Here is a 16,180-nt window from a genome sequence, read left to right on the forward strand (position 1 = left end):
GCTTATATACAAGCCCCTTGGGTCGCCGGTACCTCACTTTCTCCTATATTAAAAGTGACGTGCCGGCAGCGCAAGGGGTTTGTAAATAAGCCCCTTCGGTTCCGACTTTTATAAGGCAGAAATTAGAATCAACAAAAACATTTAGGGCTTGAAAGAGAAGGTATAGGTTGCCCCGCAGCACCCTCTAGTGGAGACATGCGCGCACCGCCTCCGGACAGCTATAACTCACCGCTGACTCATGCATTGCGCGTGGGGTTATATAAATACCCCGAGCATCTCCCAGCTACGAGAAGTCCTCTGCGCCGACTGAAGAACGGAAGAACACCTGCCCCTGCTGAGACAGCAGGTGAGGTAGAGGCCAGCACCCAGGGGATCCATGCGGTGGGTGGACGAGGCTTATCCCAGGGCTCACTGCCCCTGCTAGCCTGTCACACAGTTGGTTGCTCTTTACTTTTCTGTACAGTTTATTCGTAACCGAGTGGATTTCTGCACTGGCAGCAGAGCTATCGGCCCGCTTTACAAAGCCATTTGTGTAAACCTGTGTGATAAGCACAGATGCCTGAATTCACATAAGTATACCTTGTATTAATCCGTGCTTTCAGTGTGTGATATGACATTCCACATGAGATAATTCTATGCAGGAGAAAGGGGGAGGTGGGGTGAAGGCCTGGTGCTCCTTGAAATTCTGTGGACGCTCGCATGTCGGACATCCTCAAACTCGTCTCCGACCCTCTCTGGAAATGGCGACATATGTAGTCCACCCAAGTGTTGGAGTAAAGGCCTTACCGGAGAAAGAAGAGGATCGCATTAACCGTAAACGTTGTGGTGTCTTATAGGGGAAGCCACCAGGACAAATATTTAGCCCATGGAGAAAAGAATAGGAAAACATGAGCAGTGAGGGCTGTCCACGATGGAGAGCTGTACTGAGCGTCAGGGTTGGATTGGGATAAAAAACCGTCCCGGGCAGGCTAAAAAAAAAAGTGGCCTACATTTGCATATTGCCTATCCACAAAACACTGCTTCAGCTAAATTGTAAAAAAGGGGAGGGGGCGATGGAGGGGTTAAACAAAATGCACGGATTACTGGTGAAACAGACCTGAAATTAAGTGAGGCCGCTTTTTGCTCGGGCCCCCTGACCCCGCTCAATATGCATATATTCATTGATGGGAGAGAGAAAGGGAGTGACACCTATACCGTTGATAAAAGGGAGGTAATGGACGCCCATCTACCTCGAGAAAGGCCACTCAGACACCGACTGGGCCACTGGCGGCATCGAACAGCGCAGAAACCGCCCAAATTGCCCCCCTGGCTGCTCAAAAAAGCAGCCCGCAGCTGGAATTCGGATACCGGCCCCTCGGGCATTGCCCGCGGTACCAATCCGACGCTGCTGAGCGTACAGACGAGCACTGGTGAAATGCTGACCCTTCCACAAAAAAAGACGCAGTCACAGGACCTTCCCAGGAGTGCGCCTGGAACTGCTGCAACTTGCCGGAAGTCCTCCTCGAAAGGTTTGTGAAATGAAAAAACTAAGGCTTTCATCCTTCTGAGGTTGAACCTTAGTGTGACCTAGCTGTGTATCGCAGAACAGTGCCTACTTGGAGCAGTGCACATTCACAGGACTGTGGGAGCGGGGGTTTCACTAATTATCATTTGTGTATTCTAAGTTGGCGGTAGCATATAGCGTGGCCTTGCTTGGTGCTGCGGGAGGATAATGATGCAATGTTTTAACGACGATGCTGGCCGGTTCCAGGCTAATACCCATACATGGAGCGGCCAAGAGCAGCCCGCCTGGTTCTCAACCTACCTAGACGAGCTTCGATCTTGGTCCAACTCAGTAACCTCCCCAGGCTCCCTGAAAATAAAAGGATCCCGTTCAAAACTCTTGTCTTTTTGCACTGAGCCTTGAACCACTCTGGCTCCAATACCTGTCTTCCAGGATTCATTACTACACTCCCCTTAGGACTCTTCGCTCCTCCAGTAGCTGTCTGGCTAAAGTTTCAAGGGTCAGACTGGCAGAAATAGGCGGTAGATCCTTCTCCCTTCTAGGCCCTCAAGCCTCGAATGGACTTCCTGCAGAACTCTGCCAATTTGAAAATTAGAGGCCTTTCAGAAAACAACTCAAGACTTACTTTTCACCCTGTAGTTCCATCTTCTTCTCTCTTACATTCTGTTTATCGCCGAAACGCTTCTTTGAATAGCCGCACACTCGAAATCTTGCTATTCATTTATTCATTCAAGAGCTCATTATTTGTGTGTTTGATGTAATGATCTAGGTTGCATGGGTATGCCCAGGCATGGGTTCCTTGCTCACTGTGCCACACAAACCACGCAAAACTGGGATATTTTGCAATTCATGTTTGAACTTCTGTTGTGGAAAAGGGAAAAGTGCTGATGACAGAAACTCCATGGCTCGGAGACAAATGGCTTGTGATCCCACTTTTAAGCATATTTGGGACCGTTTGTGATTGGAAATATATCCCACTTTGTGAATATATTTTACTATCAAGAACTCATTATAACCTTAAATAATCATGTGTATCCATTGGTTGATAAAACTGGGCAGTGAAACCAAACAAATACTAAAAATTGGGATGTTTGCACATTCTGGCCACACCTCAGACTCCGCCCACTGATCCAATCCTTGGGTCATTCCCGCCCTCTGATTCTCCACCCACAGTTCCTCTACTTTTTTTCCCCCACTTCGACCACTGTCAATACCTAAATGCTGAGTTCTAATCTGGGCAAAATCGATGTTGGGTTGCTTGTGTTCCGGTTCAGGGAGGACTGGCCTGAGCAGTTTGGGCTTGACTGTTCCTATTGGAGCAGGGTCAAGACTGATTTGCATTTAGCTAGATACAAACTAAGGTGGCATGGTGAGCAAAAGAACAGAGCTGTCGCAAGGGGTTAGGCAAACTGTAAGCATTCCTCCCATCACCTTTTGTGTGTCTGATATTAGGCCCTCGGTAGCAAGGTATGCCCAGACGTGGGTGCCAGGCTCACTGTGCCCCTAGAATGACGTTGTACCCGATTAATGAGCCCTAATCAAGGTGAAACCGGTCTTGGGTTGCTTGTGCTCTGGTTCAGGGAGGACCTGGGCTGGAAGTTTGATCTGGACTGATCTTACCCACCTGGCCCCATCCCTTTTGTACGTGCATTTTCAGTATGCATATAGGGTCAATTCACACTCCTGCACTTCCTTCAGAATAAAATATTTAAAAAAATGATATACCATTCCTCATATGCTGTACACTGGTCTTATAACAATTAATAATGTCTGTTGCATGTTGCGGTTTGTGCTAAATGTACGGGCAGGAGTAGCAGCAATTTAAAATGTCATGCAAACATCAAGAGTCATTATCACGCAGGACACACACAGGTAAAATCAAAACAAAGTTCAGGTATGGTAGTGATAAAAAAAAACCCATAAGATATAGGATAGGAAGAACATGGTTTGAGTGAAAAATGGGATGGGGATAAAGGGGTGTTGGGAGTCTATAAAATAAGAATGTGAAAAAGTAATAAAAATAGTACATGGGTCTAGGAAATAGATTTTTTTAATTAATAACTTTTATTGAAGTTTTGGAGAAAAGAACATTAGTAATAACAGCAGTACAGTATCAATATGAAATAAGAACCAGTAGAAAACAAAATAGTGAATTTATTTAGAGAATTAAAATGAGCAATGCCAGTCATTGAATATATACTTATTATGTTTTGTAATCATGAAACGTGAAAGGGGGGAAAAAGAAGTGGGGAAAGAAAGAAAAGAGGGAAAAGAAGAGAGAAAGAGAAAGAAAAGACAAACAAATATATAATAACTAAGACAGAGGTGCATGAGTAGAAAGAATCAAGGTGAAAGGAAGTCACAGTAGATCAGATTTAATTTTCGGAGACAATGAAAATGAAGAAACAGTAGAAATTCTATGTTTATACCCACAAAAATTCCACTAAGTTAATATAGATAATTTAGAGGTGTCTTTCCAACAAAAGACATTCACTTTAAATGCAAGAGCAATAACAAGATCAAATAACATAGGTTTAGGAGAAATATTGTCAAAAATATTTTGCATTGATATTGGAATAATACATTGAAATATTTGTAGATATTTTGCCCAAATAGATTCCCAAAATTTCAACACATTGGAACAATAATATAATACGTGATTTAAAGTCCCTCTGTAGGAAGAACAAGACCAGCATAAAGGAGAGGAGGTGGGAGAGAACTTGGATACACATTCATGAGTAATGAGAGCTCTGTTATAAATAAAAAATAAAGATTGTGTAATACGAGCTGCTTTGGATGTTTGTAATAATTTAAGCCAACATTTATCCCAAGCAGGGATAGGAAGCGAAATGGATAATTCAACTTCCCACAGTAGCTCAATATGTGTTTTGGTTGTTTTAAGGATAGGTGATAATATCATCTTATAGAGAAATGCAGCCTTGGCTATAGAGTCTTGGGAGATGGTGTGAAACGGTGTAAAGGGAGTAAGTGGTAGAATGCCTGAGGGGAAGTTATTAGTTAAGTAAGACCACAAAGAAGACAATATTAAAAGAGATTAATAATAAAAAAAAACTTTGTAAATTATAATCTGAATGCAATTGGGAGAAGGGAATAACAGAGTTATGTTGGACAAACTGATAAATAAACATAATACCTTTCTCCTTCCAGTGTTTATAATAGAATGACTCACACTGAAATTTGATACTTTTGTTATACCAAATAGAAGAGGCTAAGAAACATTGACATAAGTCAAAACTTGCAGAAAATACATTGTGTAACAATTGTTGGGAGTATTTCAGTATAGGATTATTTGATATAAAGGTGCAGTTAGAGATATAGATTATATTTTTTAAATAAAAAATCCTTCAATAAAGAGCGTTCAAACACAATCCATCGTGGTATGGAAGTATCACCAAATTCATGGGTTAGAGCAAAAAATGGCCTAATTAAAAATACAGAGTGATACCATTTAAAATCAGGAAAACGAACACCACCCTCATTCTTGGGATGTTTGACTTTAGTCAAAGCAATACCAGTGTGTTTATTATTCCATAGAAATTTAGTGCAGAGTGAATTAATTTGAGAGAAATAAGAAATGGGAAATTAAAAAGGTAACATAGACAATGTATAAAGGACATGTGGGACAATCATCATCTTAATGGTGTCCAACCTTCCCCACCATGATAAGTGAAGAGGAGACCATGTGGAGAGTAATTTCTTGAGTGTTATCGTTAACGCATTAAACATACAACAATTTGTGTTGGAAACAGAAGAGGAAAACCAAATTCGAAGATACTTTATTTTGGTAGATCACCAAGTAAAATTAGTGTTAGCAATTATATATTAGTAACATGAAGAATTTAAGGGTAATATTTCAGTTTTGGAGAAGTTCAGTTTATATCTAGAGATGTTAGAGTATACATGAATTTTGTATAAAAAGGGAGATAAGGAGGAGAGTGGATTGAACATATAAACCAAAATATCATCAGCATAAGCCGTTAGTTTAGCTTCAGTGGAGTTATGTACAAAACCTGAGTTGTGTGGGTTAATACGGATGCGTTCAAGGAAAGGTTCTAAACATAAAACAATTTGCATAGAGGAAAGAGGACATCCTTGCTGAGTACCTCTATGTAACTAACTGAAAATATTGGGAAAAATGATTATTAACAAAAATACTAGCATGTGGAGCAGAGTATAATAATTTTACAAATGAAATGAAATAAGGGTCAAAAGCATACCATCGAAAAGTAGTGAACATAAATTGCCAGTTTATACAATCAAAGGCCTTTTCGGCATCAACAGACAATGCAGCAAGGAGATTGCTGTTTTTTCCCAAAAGCAATAACATTAGAAAACATTCTATCATTATCAGTAGCAAGTCTGCCCTTAATAAAACCAGATTGATCGGTGTTGAACGGAACAATAGTTTCAAGCCCAACGCAAGGATTTTGGCAACTATTTTGCAATCATATTTGATTATTGAAATAGGATGGTCATTTTTACAAAGGGAGTGATCTTTATCCGATTTGGGAATAAGGACAATCAAGGCTTCTAGAAAGGAACCAGTGGCCTTAGATTCAGTAAGAAAAGAGTTGGAAAGCTCAAGTAGTTTATGGGCAAAAATGGAGGAGAAAGCAGAACAAAATTGAACAGAAAGGCAATCTGGACCAGAAGCATTGGCTTTTTTAAACAATCTGATGGCATCCGTTATTTCCTGGAGAGTTATCTCAAGTTCTAATAGATCAAATTTATTGTGCAAAGATGGAGGATTAGGTAGGCTACTAAAAAAAGCGTGCATATTTTGTTCAGAGGGATTAGAGTACAATGACTGGTAATCTTCTTGAAAAGTGGTAGAAATATCTGCATCAGAAGATGCCATTTTGTTGGTACGTTCATTTAGAATGGGACCAATATTTTAACGTTCAGATTTGATTTCTTTTAAATTTACTAACATTTTGCCTGCCTTGTTTTGACCGCCATGATACTTAGATTTGACTTTAAGGAGAATATTACAGGTATCAAAGGTGGAAAGTTTATTAAGAGCAGACCTGACTTTGATTAACTCATGTAGTACAGAAGAGGATTTAGAAGAAAAGTAAGTATTCTCTAATGTTTTGAGTTGTTGTAATAAAACAGTATATTTGGCATGGGTGTTTTTTTTGTTCCTGTCTGCCTATGCTATAGTCAAGGCACAAAAAGAGGCATTAAAGGCATCCCAAGTGTTAGGAACAGATGTATCCAAAGGTTGATTGATTAGAAAAAACTTGTTAATAAAGGTAGTAGATTCAGATAAAAAGTTATTGTCAGACAGGAGAAAGTTGTTAAATTTCCATCAACCGGTTTTAGAATTCTTCAGCGATAGGTCAAATGAAGAAAAAAGAGGAGCATGGTCAGAAATAAAAATAGAGCCAATATCTGAGGAATAGATGGAGGGAAGTAAACGTTTACAGGAATTAGTTAGAATAGGTTAGGGGTGCTGGGAAGGAGTATCCACAGAGTATTGGGAAATACTTTGGAGAAAAGATTTTAATTTGACAGGATTGTCAAATGAGCGTGTATCGCCCTCATGAGTAATCTTACATAAACAAGGATGCAAATTGCCAAAATGAATATGTAATTGTCTCATTAGTGGACAAAGAGAAAGAAATCCTTTCCTTCTGGCATTGGTGGTGTTAGAGAGATCTTGAGAGATATAGATGGTGTGACCAGACCATATAAGATGACGTTTCACTTTTGCTGCCCTCAGCACATGGATGAGATATGTAAATTCCAAAAATAACATAATTCTTCTGGGTCTGGTAGACTGAGGTTGGAAACGTCGAAAACTATGTGCACGTTGAATGTTCAATGTAGACTGATGTTGAATGTCCAAAAGCTCAGGCATGAACTTCTTCAATAAGATAGGATGGGGAGAGGAGTTGGCTTAATGGCTAGAGTGGTTGACCTCAAATCTAGTGAACCGGGCTCGAGTCTCGGTAAGGACGCACAACATCCTGTGATTCTGGGCAAATCACTTAATCTCCCAGTGTCTAACAAAAAATGAATGCGTCCTCATGTAACGCAACTGGTGCAAGTGTAAAGCACTCTGATACCCGATACCTTTGGGTCAAGTGTGTTCTATATAAAACACTGTAAAAAAAAAAAAGAAGGACCGGGCCTTCCCAATTTTCTGGTAAGCCATATAACTCAGGGTTTTTCTCAATTTTCATGCTCCTCAGTATGCAAATTGAGCCATTGGATCTCTGGTTCCAACATAGGAATCTTGGTAGTTGCATCATGTAAATTACTTATACGTTGCTCCATGTCAAATCATTTAGCTTCCATAGTGATCCATCTATCCTCAATTTGTTGAAGCTTCTCGTTAGTAGCAGACATGAAGGGTTTTAATCCCCTCACCTAATCAAGGATAGTATCAAGAACAGGGTTATGCAATGACAGAAAGGGAGAGGGGGGTCATTTTTTACCCGCTTAGGTTTTGTACCAGAGTAGGAAGGCTTCGCACAAGCTTAAACAGAAACATTACAAAGTAAAGAACTCCATTATGAAAGTTTCACAGAAAATTCCATAACCAGAAATTAAATGTCCCAATGCAACATTCTGAATGAAAGGTGACATTCCAATATAAAATATTATGCAAATAACTTTGAGATGGTACTGTCCTGCATTGAGGGAATACTATCCTAGCTATCCTCGTCAAGGTCCGATGGGATGGTGTACATTAATGTTTTCTGCCCCGGCATATCTGGAGGGAGATCACAACCCAAAATCTTATGAGTGAGATCAGCATAGGGACAGAATGGGTGGTGAAGTGGGTGCACTGAAAAAGACAACAGGTGGAGAGAAACAATGGGCCTGGAGAAAGATATAGAGAGGCAGTGTAGGAGGAAAGGAGGTAGATAAGTGGGCTCTCTCTGTTGGATAAGGTACAAACCAGGCAAGGCAGAAACCCCCTTTTCTATTGCCTGCAGGATGTGCATTCTGCCCAATACTTGACTCAATAACTCCTTGATTAGCTCCAGGTGATAATGGCTTTCAATGAGGTATGGGGAAACAAGAGGACGTTGTGAGGTGAAGATTTCAGTCACACTCTGTAACCCTGTAAGCCAGAGGCATTGAAGGTGTACCTACTTGCCCTGAAAAGTGGAGGAAAAAGACAGGTGTCCCATGACACCTTCCTCATTTCTTATGTAATGTAGGATCTATTGGGAGATGGGCAATCAGTCCTGCCACTGACAAGGTTTTAGGAATTACCTCTGGTCTGCTCTACCGGTTTGAAAATCAATGGAGACATGTGGGTTTGTGTATAAAATTATTTATTATACTATAGTCTAGGCATATTTAGAACACATGTTATGAATTTCATGAGCATAATAGCAATAACAAGCACATTTGAGGCTATTCACATAGGTAAATTACACTTGTGGGTAATTCAGATGTGTAAGTTTACACTTAAAGTTTTGAGTAATTTAATTGCTATTGGCTATTGACCATTTCTGGGTGTAAAGTTACTTAAAAGTGTAGACTTACATGACTTCATCCCCTGAAACAGGTGGTGGAGCTGAATTTATAAATATTACTACTGCCAAAATGGAGCAGTAGTAAGTACAGCAGCACACATGGTCACTCACTGATACTGTGACACCCCCCCATAGAAATCAATGTAGGTAGGACCTTTAACGAAAACCTCTATAGAAAATAATATTAAAATAAATTAATGTATTTAAACTATTTCAAAGATATAAATGCTATTAATCCAATGTTAAAAAATCTAAAAATGAAACATTTAGTTTAAAAATATTTAATTACACTTTTAAATGTAAAAAATAATGTTATAACTATCTTGTTTTAAATATAACCAAGGCCCTCATTCTTATGTCGAGCAGTCCGCCTCGAGCAGGGTGGAGGCTTGCCCGACATCCAGGGCATCAGTTGAACCGCCGGATTACAATACTGGCGGTTGGAGTGATTATGTCGGTTGGAAAGACCGCCACCTCCGGAACCTGCTGGGGCAGTGGTGAACACGAATCCCTACAATGAAGGCGATGCCTACACAGGCACCTACATAGAGATTCTGACTGCCTTTTCATGGCGGTCCCACCACCATGAAAAGGCAGACGGAAACAGACTTTGAGGGCCTCAAGCAGGGCCTTCATACCCAGTGGGCCACTGCTAAGGGCCCAGGGGGGCACATGTGGTGCCCCCGAACATTCATGCATTGTGTAACATGCACCACATGGTGTTTGGCACACGGTGCCTGAATGTATGAAAAGTGCCTGTTTGTCCTGTGGCTTGTGCTGTGGCCCTTTTCCAGGGACGCAGTACAAAAAGGCACATTCTGACGTTGTGCTGATGGTACTATCCAAATTGGGCAGGAGGGACTGCTGACTCATTGTTGGATGGACACTTGCCCGTGACAATGGTGGTCGGATGCTCCTCTGATCATCATCATAATGAGAGCCACTATTCCTTAGAATTATTTTAATACATCGCTGTTAATATTTGTATACATAACAAATTTACTTTTGTTTAACTTTTTAAGTGGTATTTTTTTATTTAAACTACGGGAAAAGAATTATAATTTGTTTTTGTTAGAGGGTGGTTCTGACCATCTGAGCTACCAGGATTTTTTGCTTTTTGAACACCTATTTGTTGAGCTTTTACTGTGGGAGAGCCTCATAAGTTGGGACTCACCCACAGTGAACTCATGATGAAAGGGACTGCATGTGTATTTTACCGGTGTCCCTCTGGCGCGAGTTGGCCGCTGCGCTGCAGCCAGAGTATGGAGCACTGGGCTGGGTACATGCAGACTTGTGTATACATGCATGTGCGCAAGTGTAAGGGCTGTGCAGGGGAGATTCCTGGCATGCGCAGCCCAGGAGCAGCTACAAATTGAATGGTGTGGGAGGACTTATGCAGAACTGGGTGGTGACATGGAATAGGCTTTCTACAATTGGAAGAAACATTTGAGGGAAAATCAGTGAGCTTTACTGTTTTTATTCCATCATTCTCCTACGAGGATGGGGAGAACATCGGCTAGTTTTACTTTCCTAGGGCCTACAAATTCCACACAAGCACTAAAGTCCACTGTAACGTATGTGATCCAAAGTCATAGTTGTACTGCTTTTGGGTCATCCAGAAATGTCATATTTCTCTGAGTCAGCTCATACACAGGGCCTGGCTGGGGCTGACCCTGCCAGGCTGAATTAATGACCATGGTCCCCAACCTGCAGCATCAGAGGCCCAGCCCTGCACAACAAGCATTTTAAGGGCGAAGGCCTCCAGTCCAAGAAGAGGAGATGGGTGGAGCTACAGGTTCATCCATCAGCAGCTGACACCTGATGCCAGGCACCAAGCTGCTCTGGAGAGAAGGCAGCGAGGGGGGGAAGGGACGCTAAGAGACCATGTGGCATGAGACCCCTGGACGACGCCATTTTGAACAAACCCAGAGGACTGGGCAGGGCGGAGGGGGCAGGGAAGTGATGTGTCACTGTTTGATAGGGCAAACAGAGACTTCCTGCCAGCCCTCTCCAAATTCTTCAAAAGAGTTTGCACAGAAAGAGGAGCTCTCTCTGGGGTGTGGTCTGCTGAGGACGACTGGTGTTGGAGCCTGGCACCATGGGTAGCTGCAAGGAAGAACCTCCAGACAGGCCCAGGACCCTGATTTGCGCCACAAGGGGAGACCAGGACCAGTGAGCAGAAGCCTGGGCCTCTGCGCAAGGAGAAGAGAGACCCAGGAAGAGAACCAGGCGAAAGACTGGTGCGGGGAGCCAGTGAAGATCGCTCCCTGCTGCATCACCCTCCTGGAGAGTAAGAGGGTGAAGGAAAGTTCCCCCATGGCTAGGGAGCACCACCAGGAGCAAGAACAGGCCAAGATCGAGAAGTTCGGTCCCCTGGGGGCTGAGATATGCCCCCAGAAGGTAGGTAATTTGTGACCTCTACTGGGACCGACGACAAAGCGTGTAGGTCTCTGCTGCTGGTCCAATATGTGCCACCAGGGCGGATCAGGTCCCGGGGCTGCCCCCGGAAGAAGTAAAGCCAGGCAGCGCTGTTGCGCTCCCCATGAAAATGCCCAAAAGAGGTGCCAGGAGCCCACCCTGGCCCCCGGCGATGGCGCAGAACAGGAGGGGGGGGGCACCATCGCTCAACCCCCCTCACGGGTGAAGCCAAGTCGGGGAGCGTGAAGATTCTGTAGGGCACCGGATCTCAAATCCGGGACCCCATCCTCGGGCCCTCGAAGTGAAGGAGAGGTGAGGGGAGTGAGAAGGCAGTGGGACTGCCGTCGCACTCCCCTGATGACCCGCTGGAGTGGGGAAGTAGCCTCGCGTCTGCCTGCCGGAGCAGGCAGACCAGAACATGAATGCCGGCTCCCGCAGTAGCACACAGAGGTGCTGGCCAGTCGGGGAACCGGTGGGAGCTGCCGGGGGTGGGGTCCCCGAGCTGCTCTCCACCTAGGAGGCTAGAAGGGGCGCCCGGGTGGGAGAGGAGGTGGGAGAGAACTTGGATACACATTCATGAGTAATGAGAGCTCTGTTATAAATAAAAAATAAAGATTGTGTAATACGAGCTGCTTTGGATGTTTGTAATAATTTAAGCCAACATTTATCCCAAGCAGGGATAGGAAGCGAAATGGATAATTCAACTTCCCACAGTAGCTCAATATGTGTTTTGGTTGTTTTAAGGATAGGTGATAATATCATCTTATAGAGAAATGCAGCCTTGGCTATAGAGTCTTGGGAGATGGTTTGAAACGGTGTAAAGGGAGTAAGTGGTAGAATGCCTGAGGGGAAGTTATTAGTTAAGTAAGACCACAAAGAAGACAATATTAAAAGAGATTAATAAAAAAAAAAACTTTGTAAATTATAATCTGAATGCAATTGGGAGAAGGGAATAACAGAGTTATGTTGGACAAACTGATAAATAAACATAATACCTTTCTCCTTCCAGTGTTTATAATAGAATGACTCACACTGAAATTTGATACATTTGTTATACCAAATAGAAGAGGCTAAGAAACATTGACATAAGTCAAAACTTGCAGAAAATACATTGTGTAACAATTGTTGGGAGTATTTCAGTATAGGATTATTTGATATAAAGGTGCAGTTAGAGATATAGATTATATTTTTTAAATAAAAAATCCTTCAATAAAGAGCGTTCAAACACAATCCATCGTGGTATGGAAGTATCACCAAATTCATGGGTTAGAGCAAAAAATGGCCTAATTAAAAATACAGAGTGATACCATTTAAAATCAGGAAAACGAACACCACCCTCATTCTTGGGATGTTTGACTTTAGTCAAAGCAATACCAGTGTGTTTATTATTCCATAGAAATTTAGTGCAGAGTGAATTAATTTGAGAGAAATAAGAAATGGGAAATTAAAAAGGTAACATAGACAATGTATAAAGGACATGTGGGACAATCATCATCTTAATGGTGTCCAACCTTCCCCACCATGATAAGTGAAGAGGAGACCATGTGGAGAGTAATTTCTTGAGTGTTATCGTTAACGCATTAAACATACAACAATTTGTGTTGGAAACAGAAGAGGAAAACCAAATTCGAAGATACTTTATTTTGGTAGATCACCAAGTAAAATTAGTGTTAGCAATTATATATTAGTAACATGAAGAATTTAAGGGTAATATTTCAGTTTTGGAGAAGTTCAGTTTATATCTAGAGATGTTAGAGTATACATGAATTTTGTATAAAAAGGGAGATAAGGAGGAGAGTGGATTGAACATATAAACCAAAATATCATCAGCATAAGCCGTTAGTTTAGCTTCAGTGGAGTTATGTACAAAACCTGAGTTGTGTGGGTTAATACGGATGCGTTCAAGGAAAGGTTCTAAACATAAAACAATTTGCATAGAGGAAAGAGGACATCCTTGCTGAGTACCTCTATGTAACTAACTGAAAATATTGGGAAAAATGATTATTAACAAAAATACTAGCATGTGGAGCAGAGTATAATAATTTTACAAATGAAATGAAATAAGGGTCAAAAGCATACCATCGAAAAGTAGTGAACATAAATTGCCAGTTTATACAATCAAAGGCCTTTTCGGCATCAACAGACAATGCAGCAAGGAGATTGCTGTTTTTTCCCCAAAAGCAATAACATTAGAAAACATTCTATCATTATCAGTAGCAAGTCTGCCCTTAATAAAACCAGATTGATCGGTGTTGAACGGAACAATAGTTTCAAGCCCAACGCAAGGATTTTGGCAACTATTTTGCAATCATATTTGATTATTGAAATAGGATGGTCATTTTTACAAAGGGAGTGATCTTTATCCGATTTGGGAATAAGGACAATCAAGGCTTCTAGAAAGGAACCAGTGGCCTTAGATTCAGTAAGAAAAGAGTTGGAAAGCTCAAGTAGTTTATGGGCAAAAATGGAGGAGAAAGCAGAACAAAATTGAACAGAAAGGCAATCTGGACCAGAAGCATTGGCTTTTTTAAACAATCTGATGGCATCCATTATTTCCTGGAGAGTTATCTCAAGTTCTAATAGATCAAATTTATTGTGCAAAGATGGAGGATTAGGTAGGCTACTAAAAAAAGCGTGCATATTTTGTTCAGAGGGATTAGAGTACAATGACTGGTAATCTTCTTGAAAAGTGGTAGAAATATCTGCATCAGAAGATGCCATTTTGTTGGTACGTTCATTTAGAATGGGACCAATATTTTAACGTTCAGATTTGATTTCTTTTAAATTTACTAACATTTTGCCTGCCTTGTTTTGACCGCCATGATACTTAGATTTGACTTTAAGGAGAATATTACAGGTATCAAAGGTGGAAAGTTTATTAAGAGCAGACCTGACTTTGATTAACTCATGTAGTACAGAAGAGGATTTAGAAGAAAAGTAAGTATTCTCTAATGTTTTGAGTTGTTGTAATAAAACAGTATATTTGGCATGGGTGTTTTTTTTGTTCCTGTCTGCCTATGCTATAGTCAAGGCACAAAAAGAGGCATTAAAGGCATCCCAAGTGTTAGGAACAGATGTATCCAAAGGTTGATTGATTAGAAAAAACTTGTTAATAAAGGTAGTAGATTCAGATAAAAAGTTATTGTCAGACAGGAGAAAGTTGTTAAATTTCCATCAACCGGTTTTAGAATTCTTCAGCGATAGGTCAAATGAAGAAAAAAGAGGAGCATGGTCAGAAATAAAAATAGAGCCAATATCTGAGGAATAGATGGAGGGAAGTAAACGTTTACAGGAATTAGTTAGAATAGGTTAGGGGTGCTGGGAAGGAGTATCCACAGAGTATTGGGAAATACTTTGGAGAAAAGATTTTAATTTGACAGGATTGTCAAATGAGCGTGTATCGCCCTCATGAGTAATCTTACATAAACAAGGATGCAAATTGCCAAAATGAATATGTAATTGTCTCATTAGTGGACAAAGAGAAAGAAATCCTTTCCTTCTGGCATTGGTGGTGTTAGAGAGATCTTGAGAGATATAGATGGTGTGACCAGACCATATAAGATGACGTTTCACTTTTGCTGCCCTCAGCACATGGATGAGATATGTAAATTCCAAAAATAACATAATTCTTCTGGGTCTGGTAGACTGAGGTTGGAAACGTCGAAAACTATGTGCACGTTGAATGTTCAATGTAGACTCATGTTGAATGTCCAAAAGCTCAGGCATGAACTTCTTCAATAAGATAGGATGGGGAGGGGAGTTGGCTTAATGGCTAGAGTGGTTGACCTCAAATCTAGTGAACCGGGCTCGAGTCTCGGTAAGGACGCACAACATCCTGTGATTCTGGGCAAATCACTTAATCTCCCAGTGTCTAACAAAAAATGAATGCGTCCTCATGTAACGCAACTGGTGCAAGTGTAAAGCACTCTGATACCCGATACCTTTGGGTCAAGTGTGTTCTATATAAAACACTGTAAAAAAAAAAAAGAAGGACCGGGCCTTCCCAATTTTCTGGTAAGCCATATAACTCAGGGTTTTTCTCAATTTTCATGCTCCTCAGTATGCAAATTGAGCCATTGGATCTCTGGTTCCAACATAGGAATCTTGGTAGTTGCATCATGTAAATTACTTATACGTTGCTCCATGTCAAATCATTTAGCTTCCATAGTGATCCATCTATCCTCAATTTGTTGAAGCTTCTCGTTAGTAGCAGACATGAAGGGTTTTAATCCCCTCACCTAATCAAGGATAGTATCAAGAACAGGGTTATGCAATGACAGAAAGGGAGAGGGGGGTCATTTTTTACCCGCTTAGGTTTTGTACCAGAGTAGGAAGGCTTCGCACAAGCTTAAACAGAAACATTACAAAGTAAAGAACTCCATTATGAAAGTTTCACAGAAAATTCCATAACCAGAAATTAAATGTCCCAATGCAACATTCTGAATGAAAGGTGACATTCCAATATAAAATATTATGCAAATAACTTTGAGATGGTACTGTCCTGCATTGAGGGAATACTATCCTAGCTATCCTCGTCAAGGTCCGATGGGATGGTGTACATTAATGTTTTCTGCCCCGGCATATCTGGAGGGAGATCACAACCCAAAATCTTATGAGTGAGATCAGCATAGGGACAGAATGGGTGGTGAAGTGGGTGCACTGAAAAAGACAACAGGTGGAGAGAAACAACGGGCCTGGAGAAAGATATAGAGACAGTGTAGGAGGAAAGGAGGTAGATAAG

General features: G+C 41.3%; 1 protein-coding gene across 1 annotated transcript in view; it reads left to right on the forward strand.

Moving 5' to 3' along the window:
- The first annotated feature begins 267 nt into the window (after positions 1–267).
- LOC144761982 (clusterin-like) overlaps positions 268–16,180 on the forward strand; it is a 416,511-nt gene continuing 400,598 nt past the window's right edge. The window contains exon 1 of the mRNA XM_078647148.1: positions 268–381. The gene's annotated coding sequence lies outside the window, so the exon portion shown is untranslated. The remainder of the gene's footprint in view (positions 382–16,180) is intronic.

This window comes from Lissotriton helveticus, chromosome 6 (genome assembly GCF_964261635.1).
Source record: "Lissotriton helveticus chromosome 6, aLisHel1.1, whole genome shotgun sequence".
Lineage (NCBI taxonomy): Eukaryota > Metazoa > Chordata > Amphibia > Caudata > Salamandridae > Lissotriton > Lissotriton helveticus.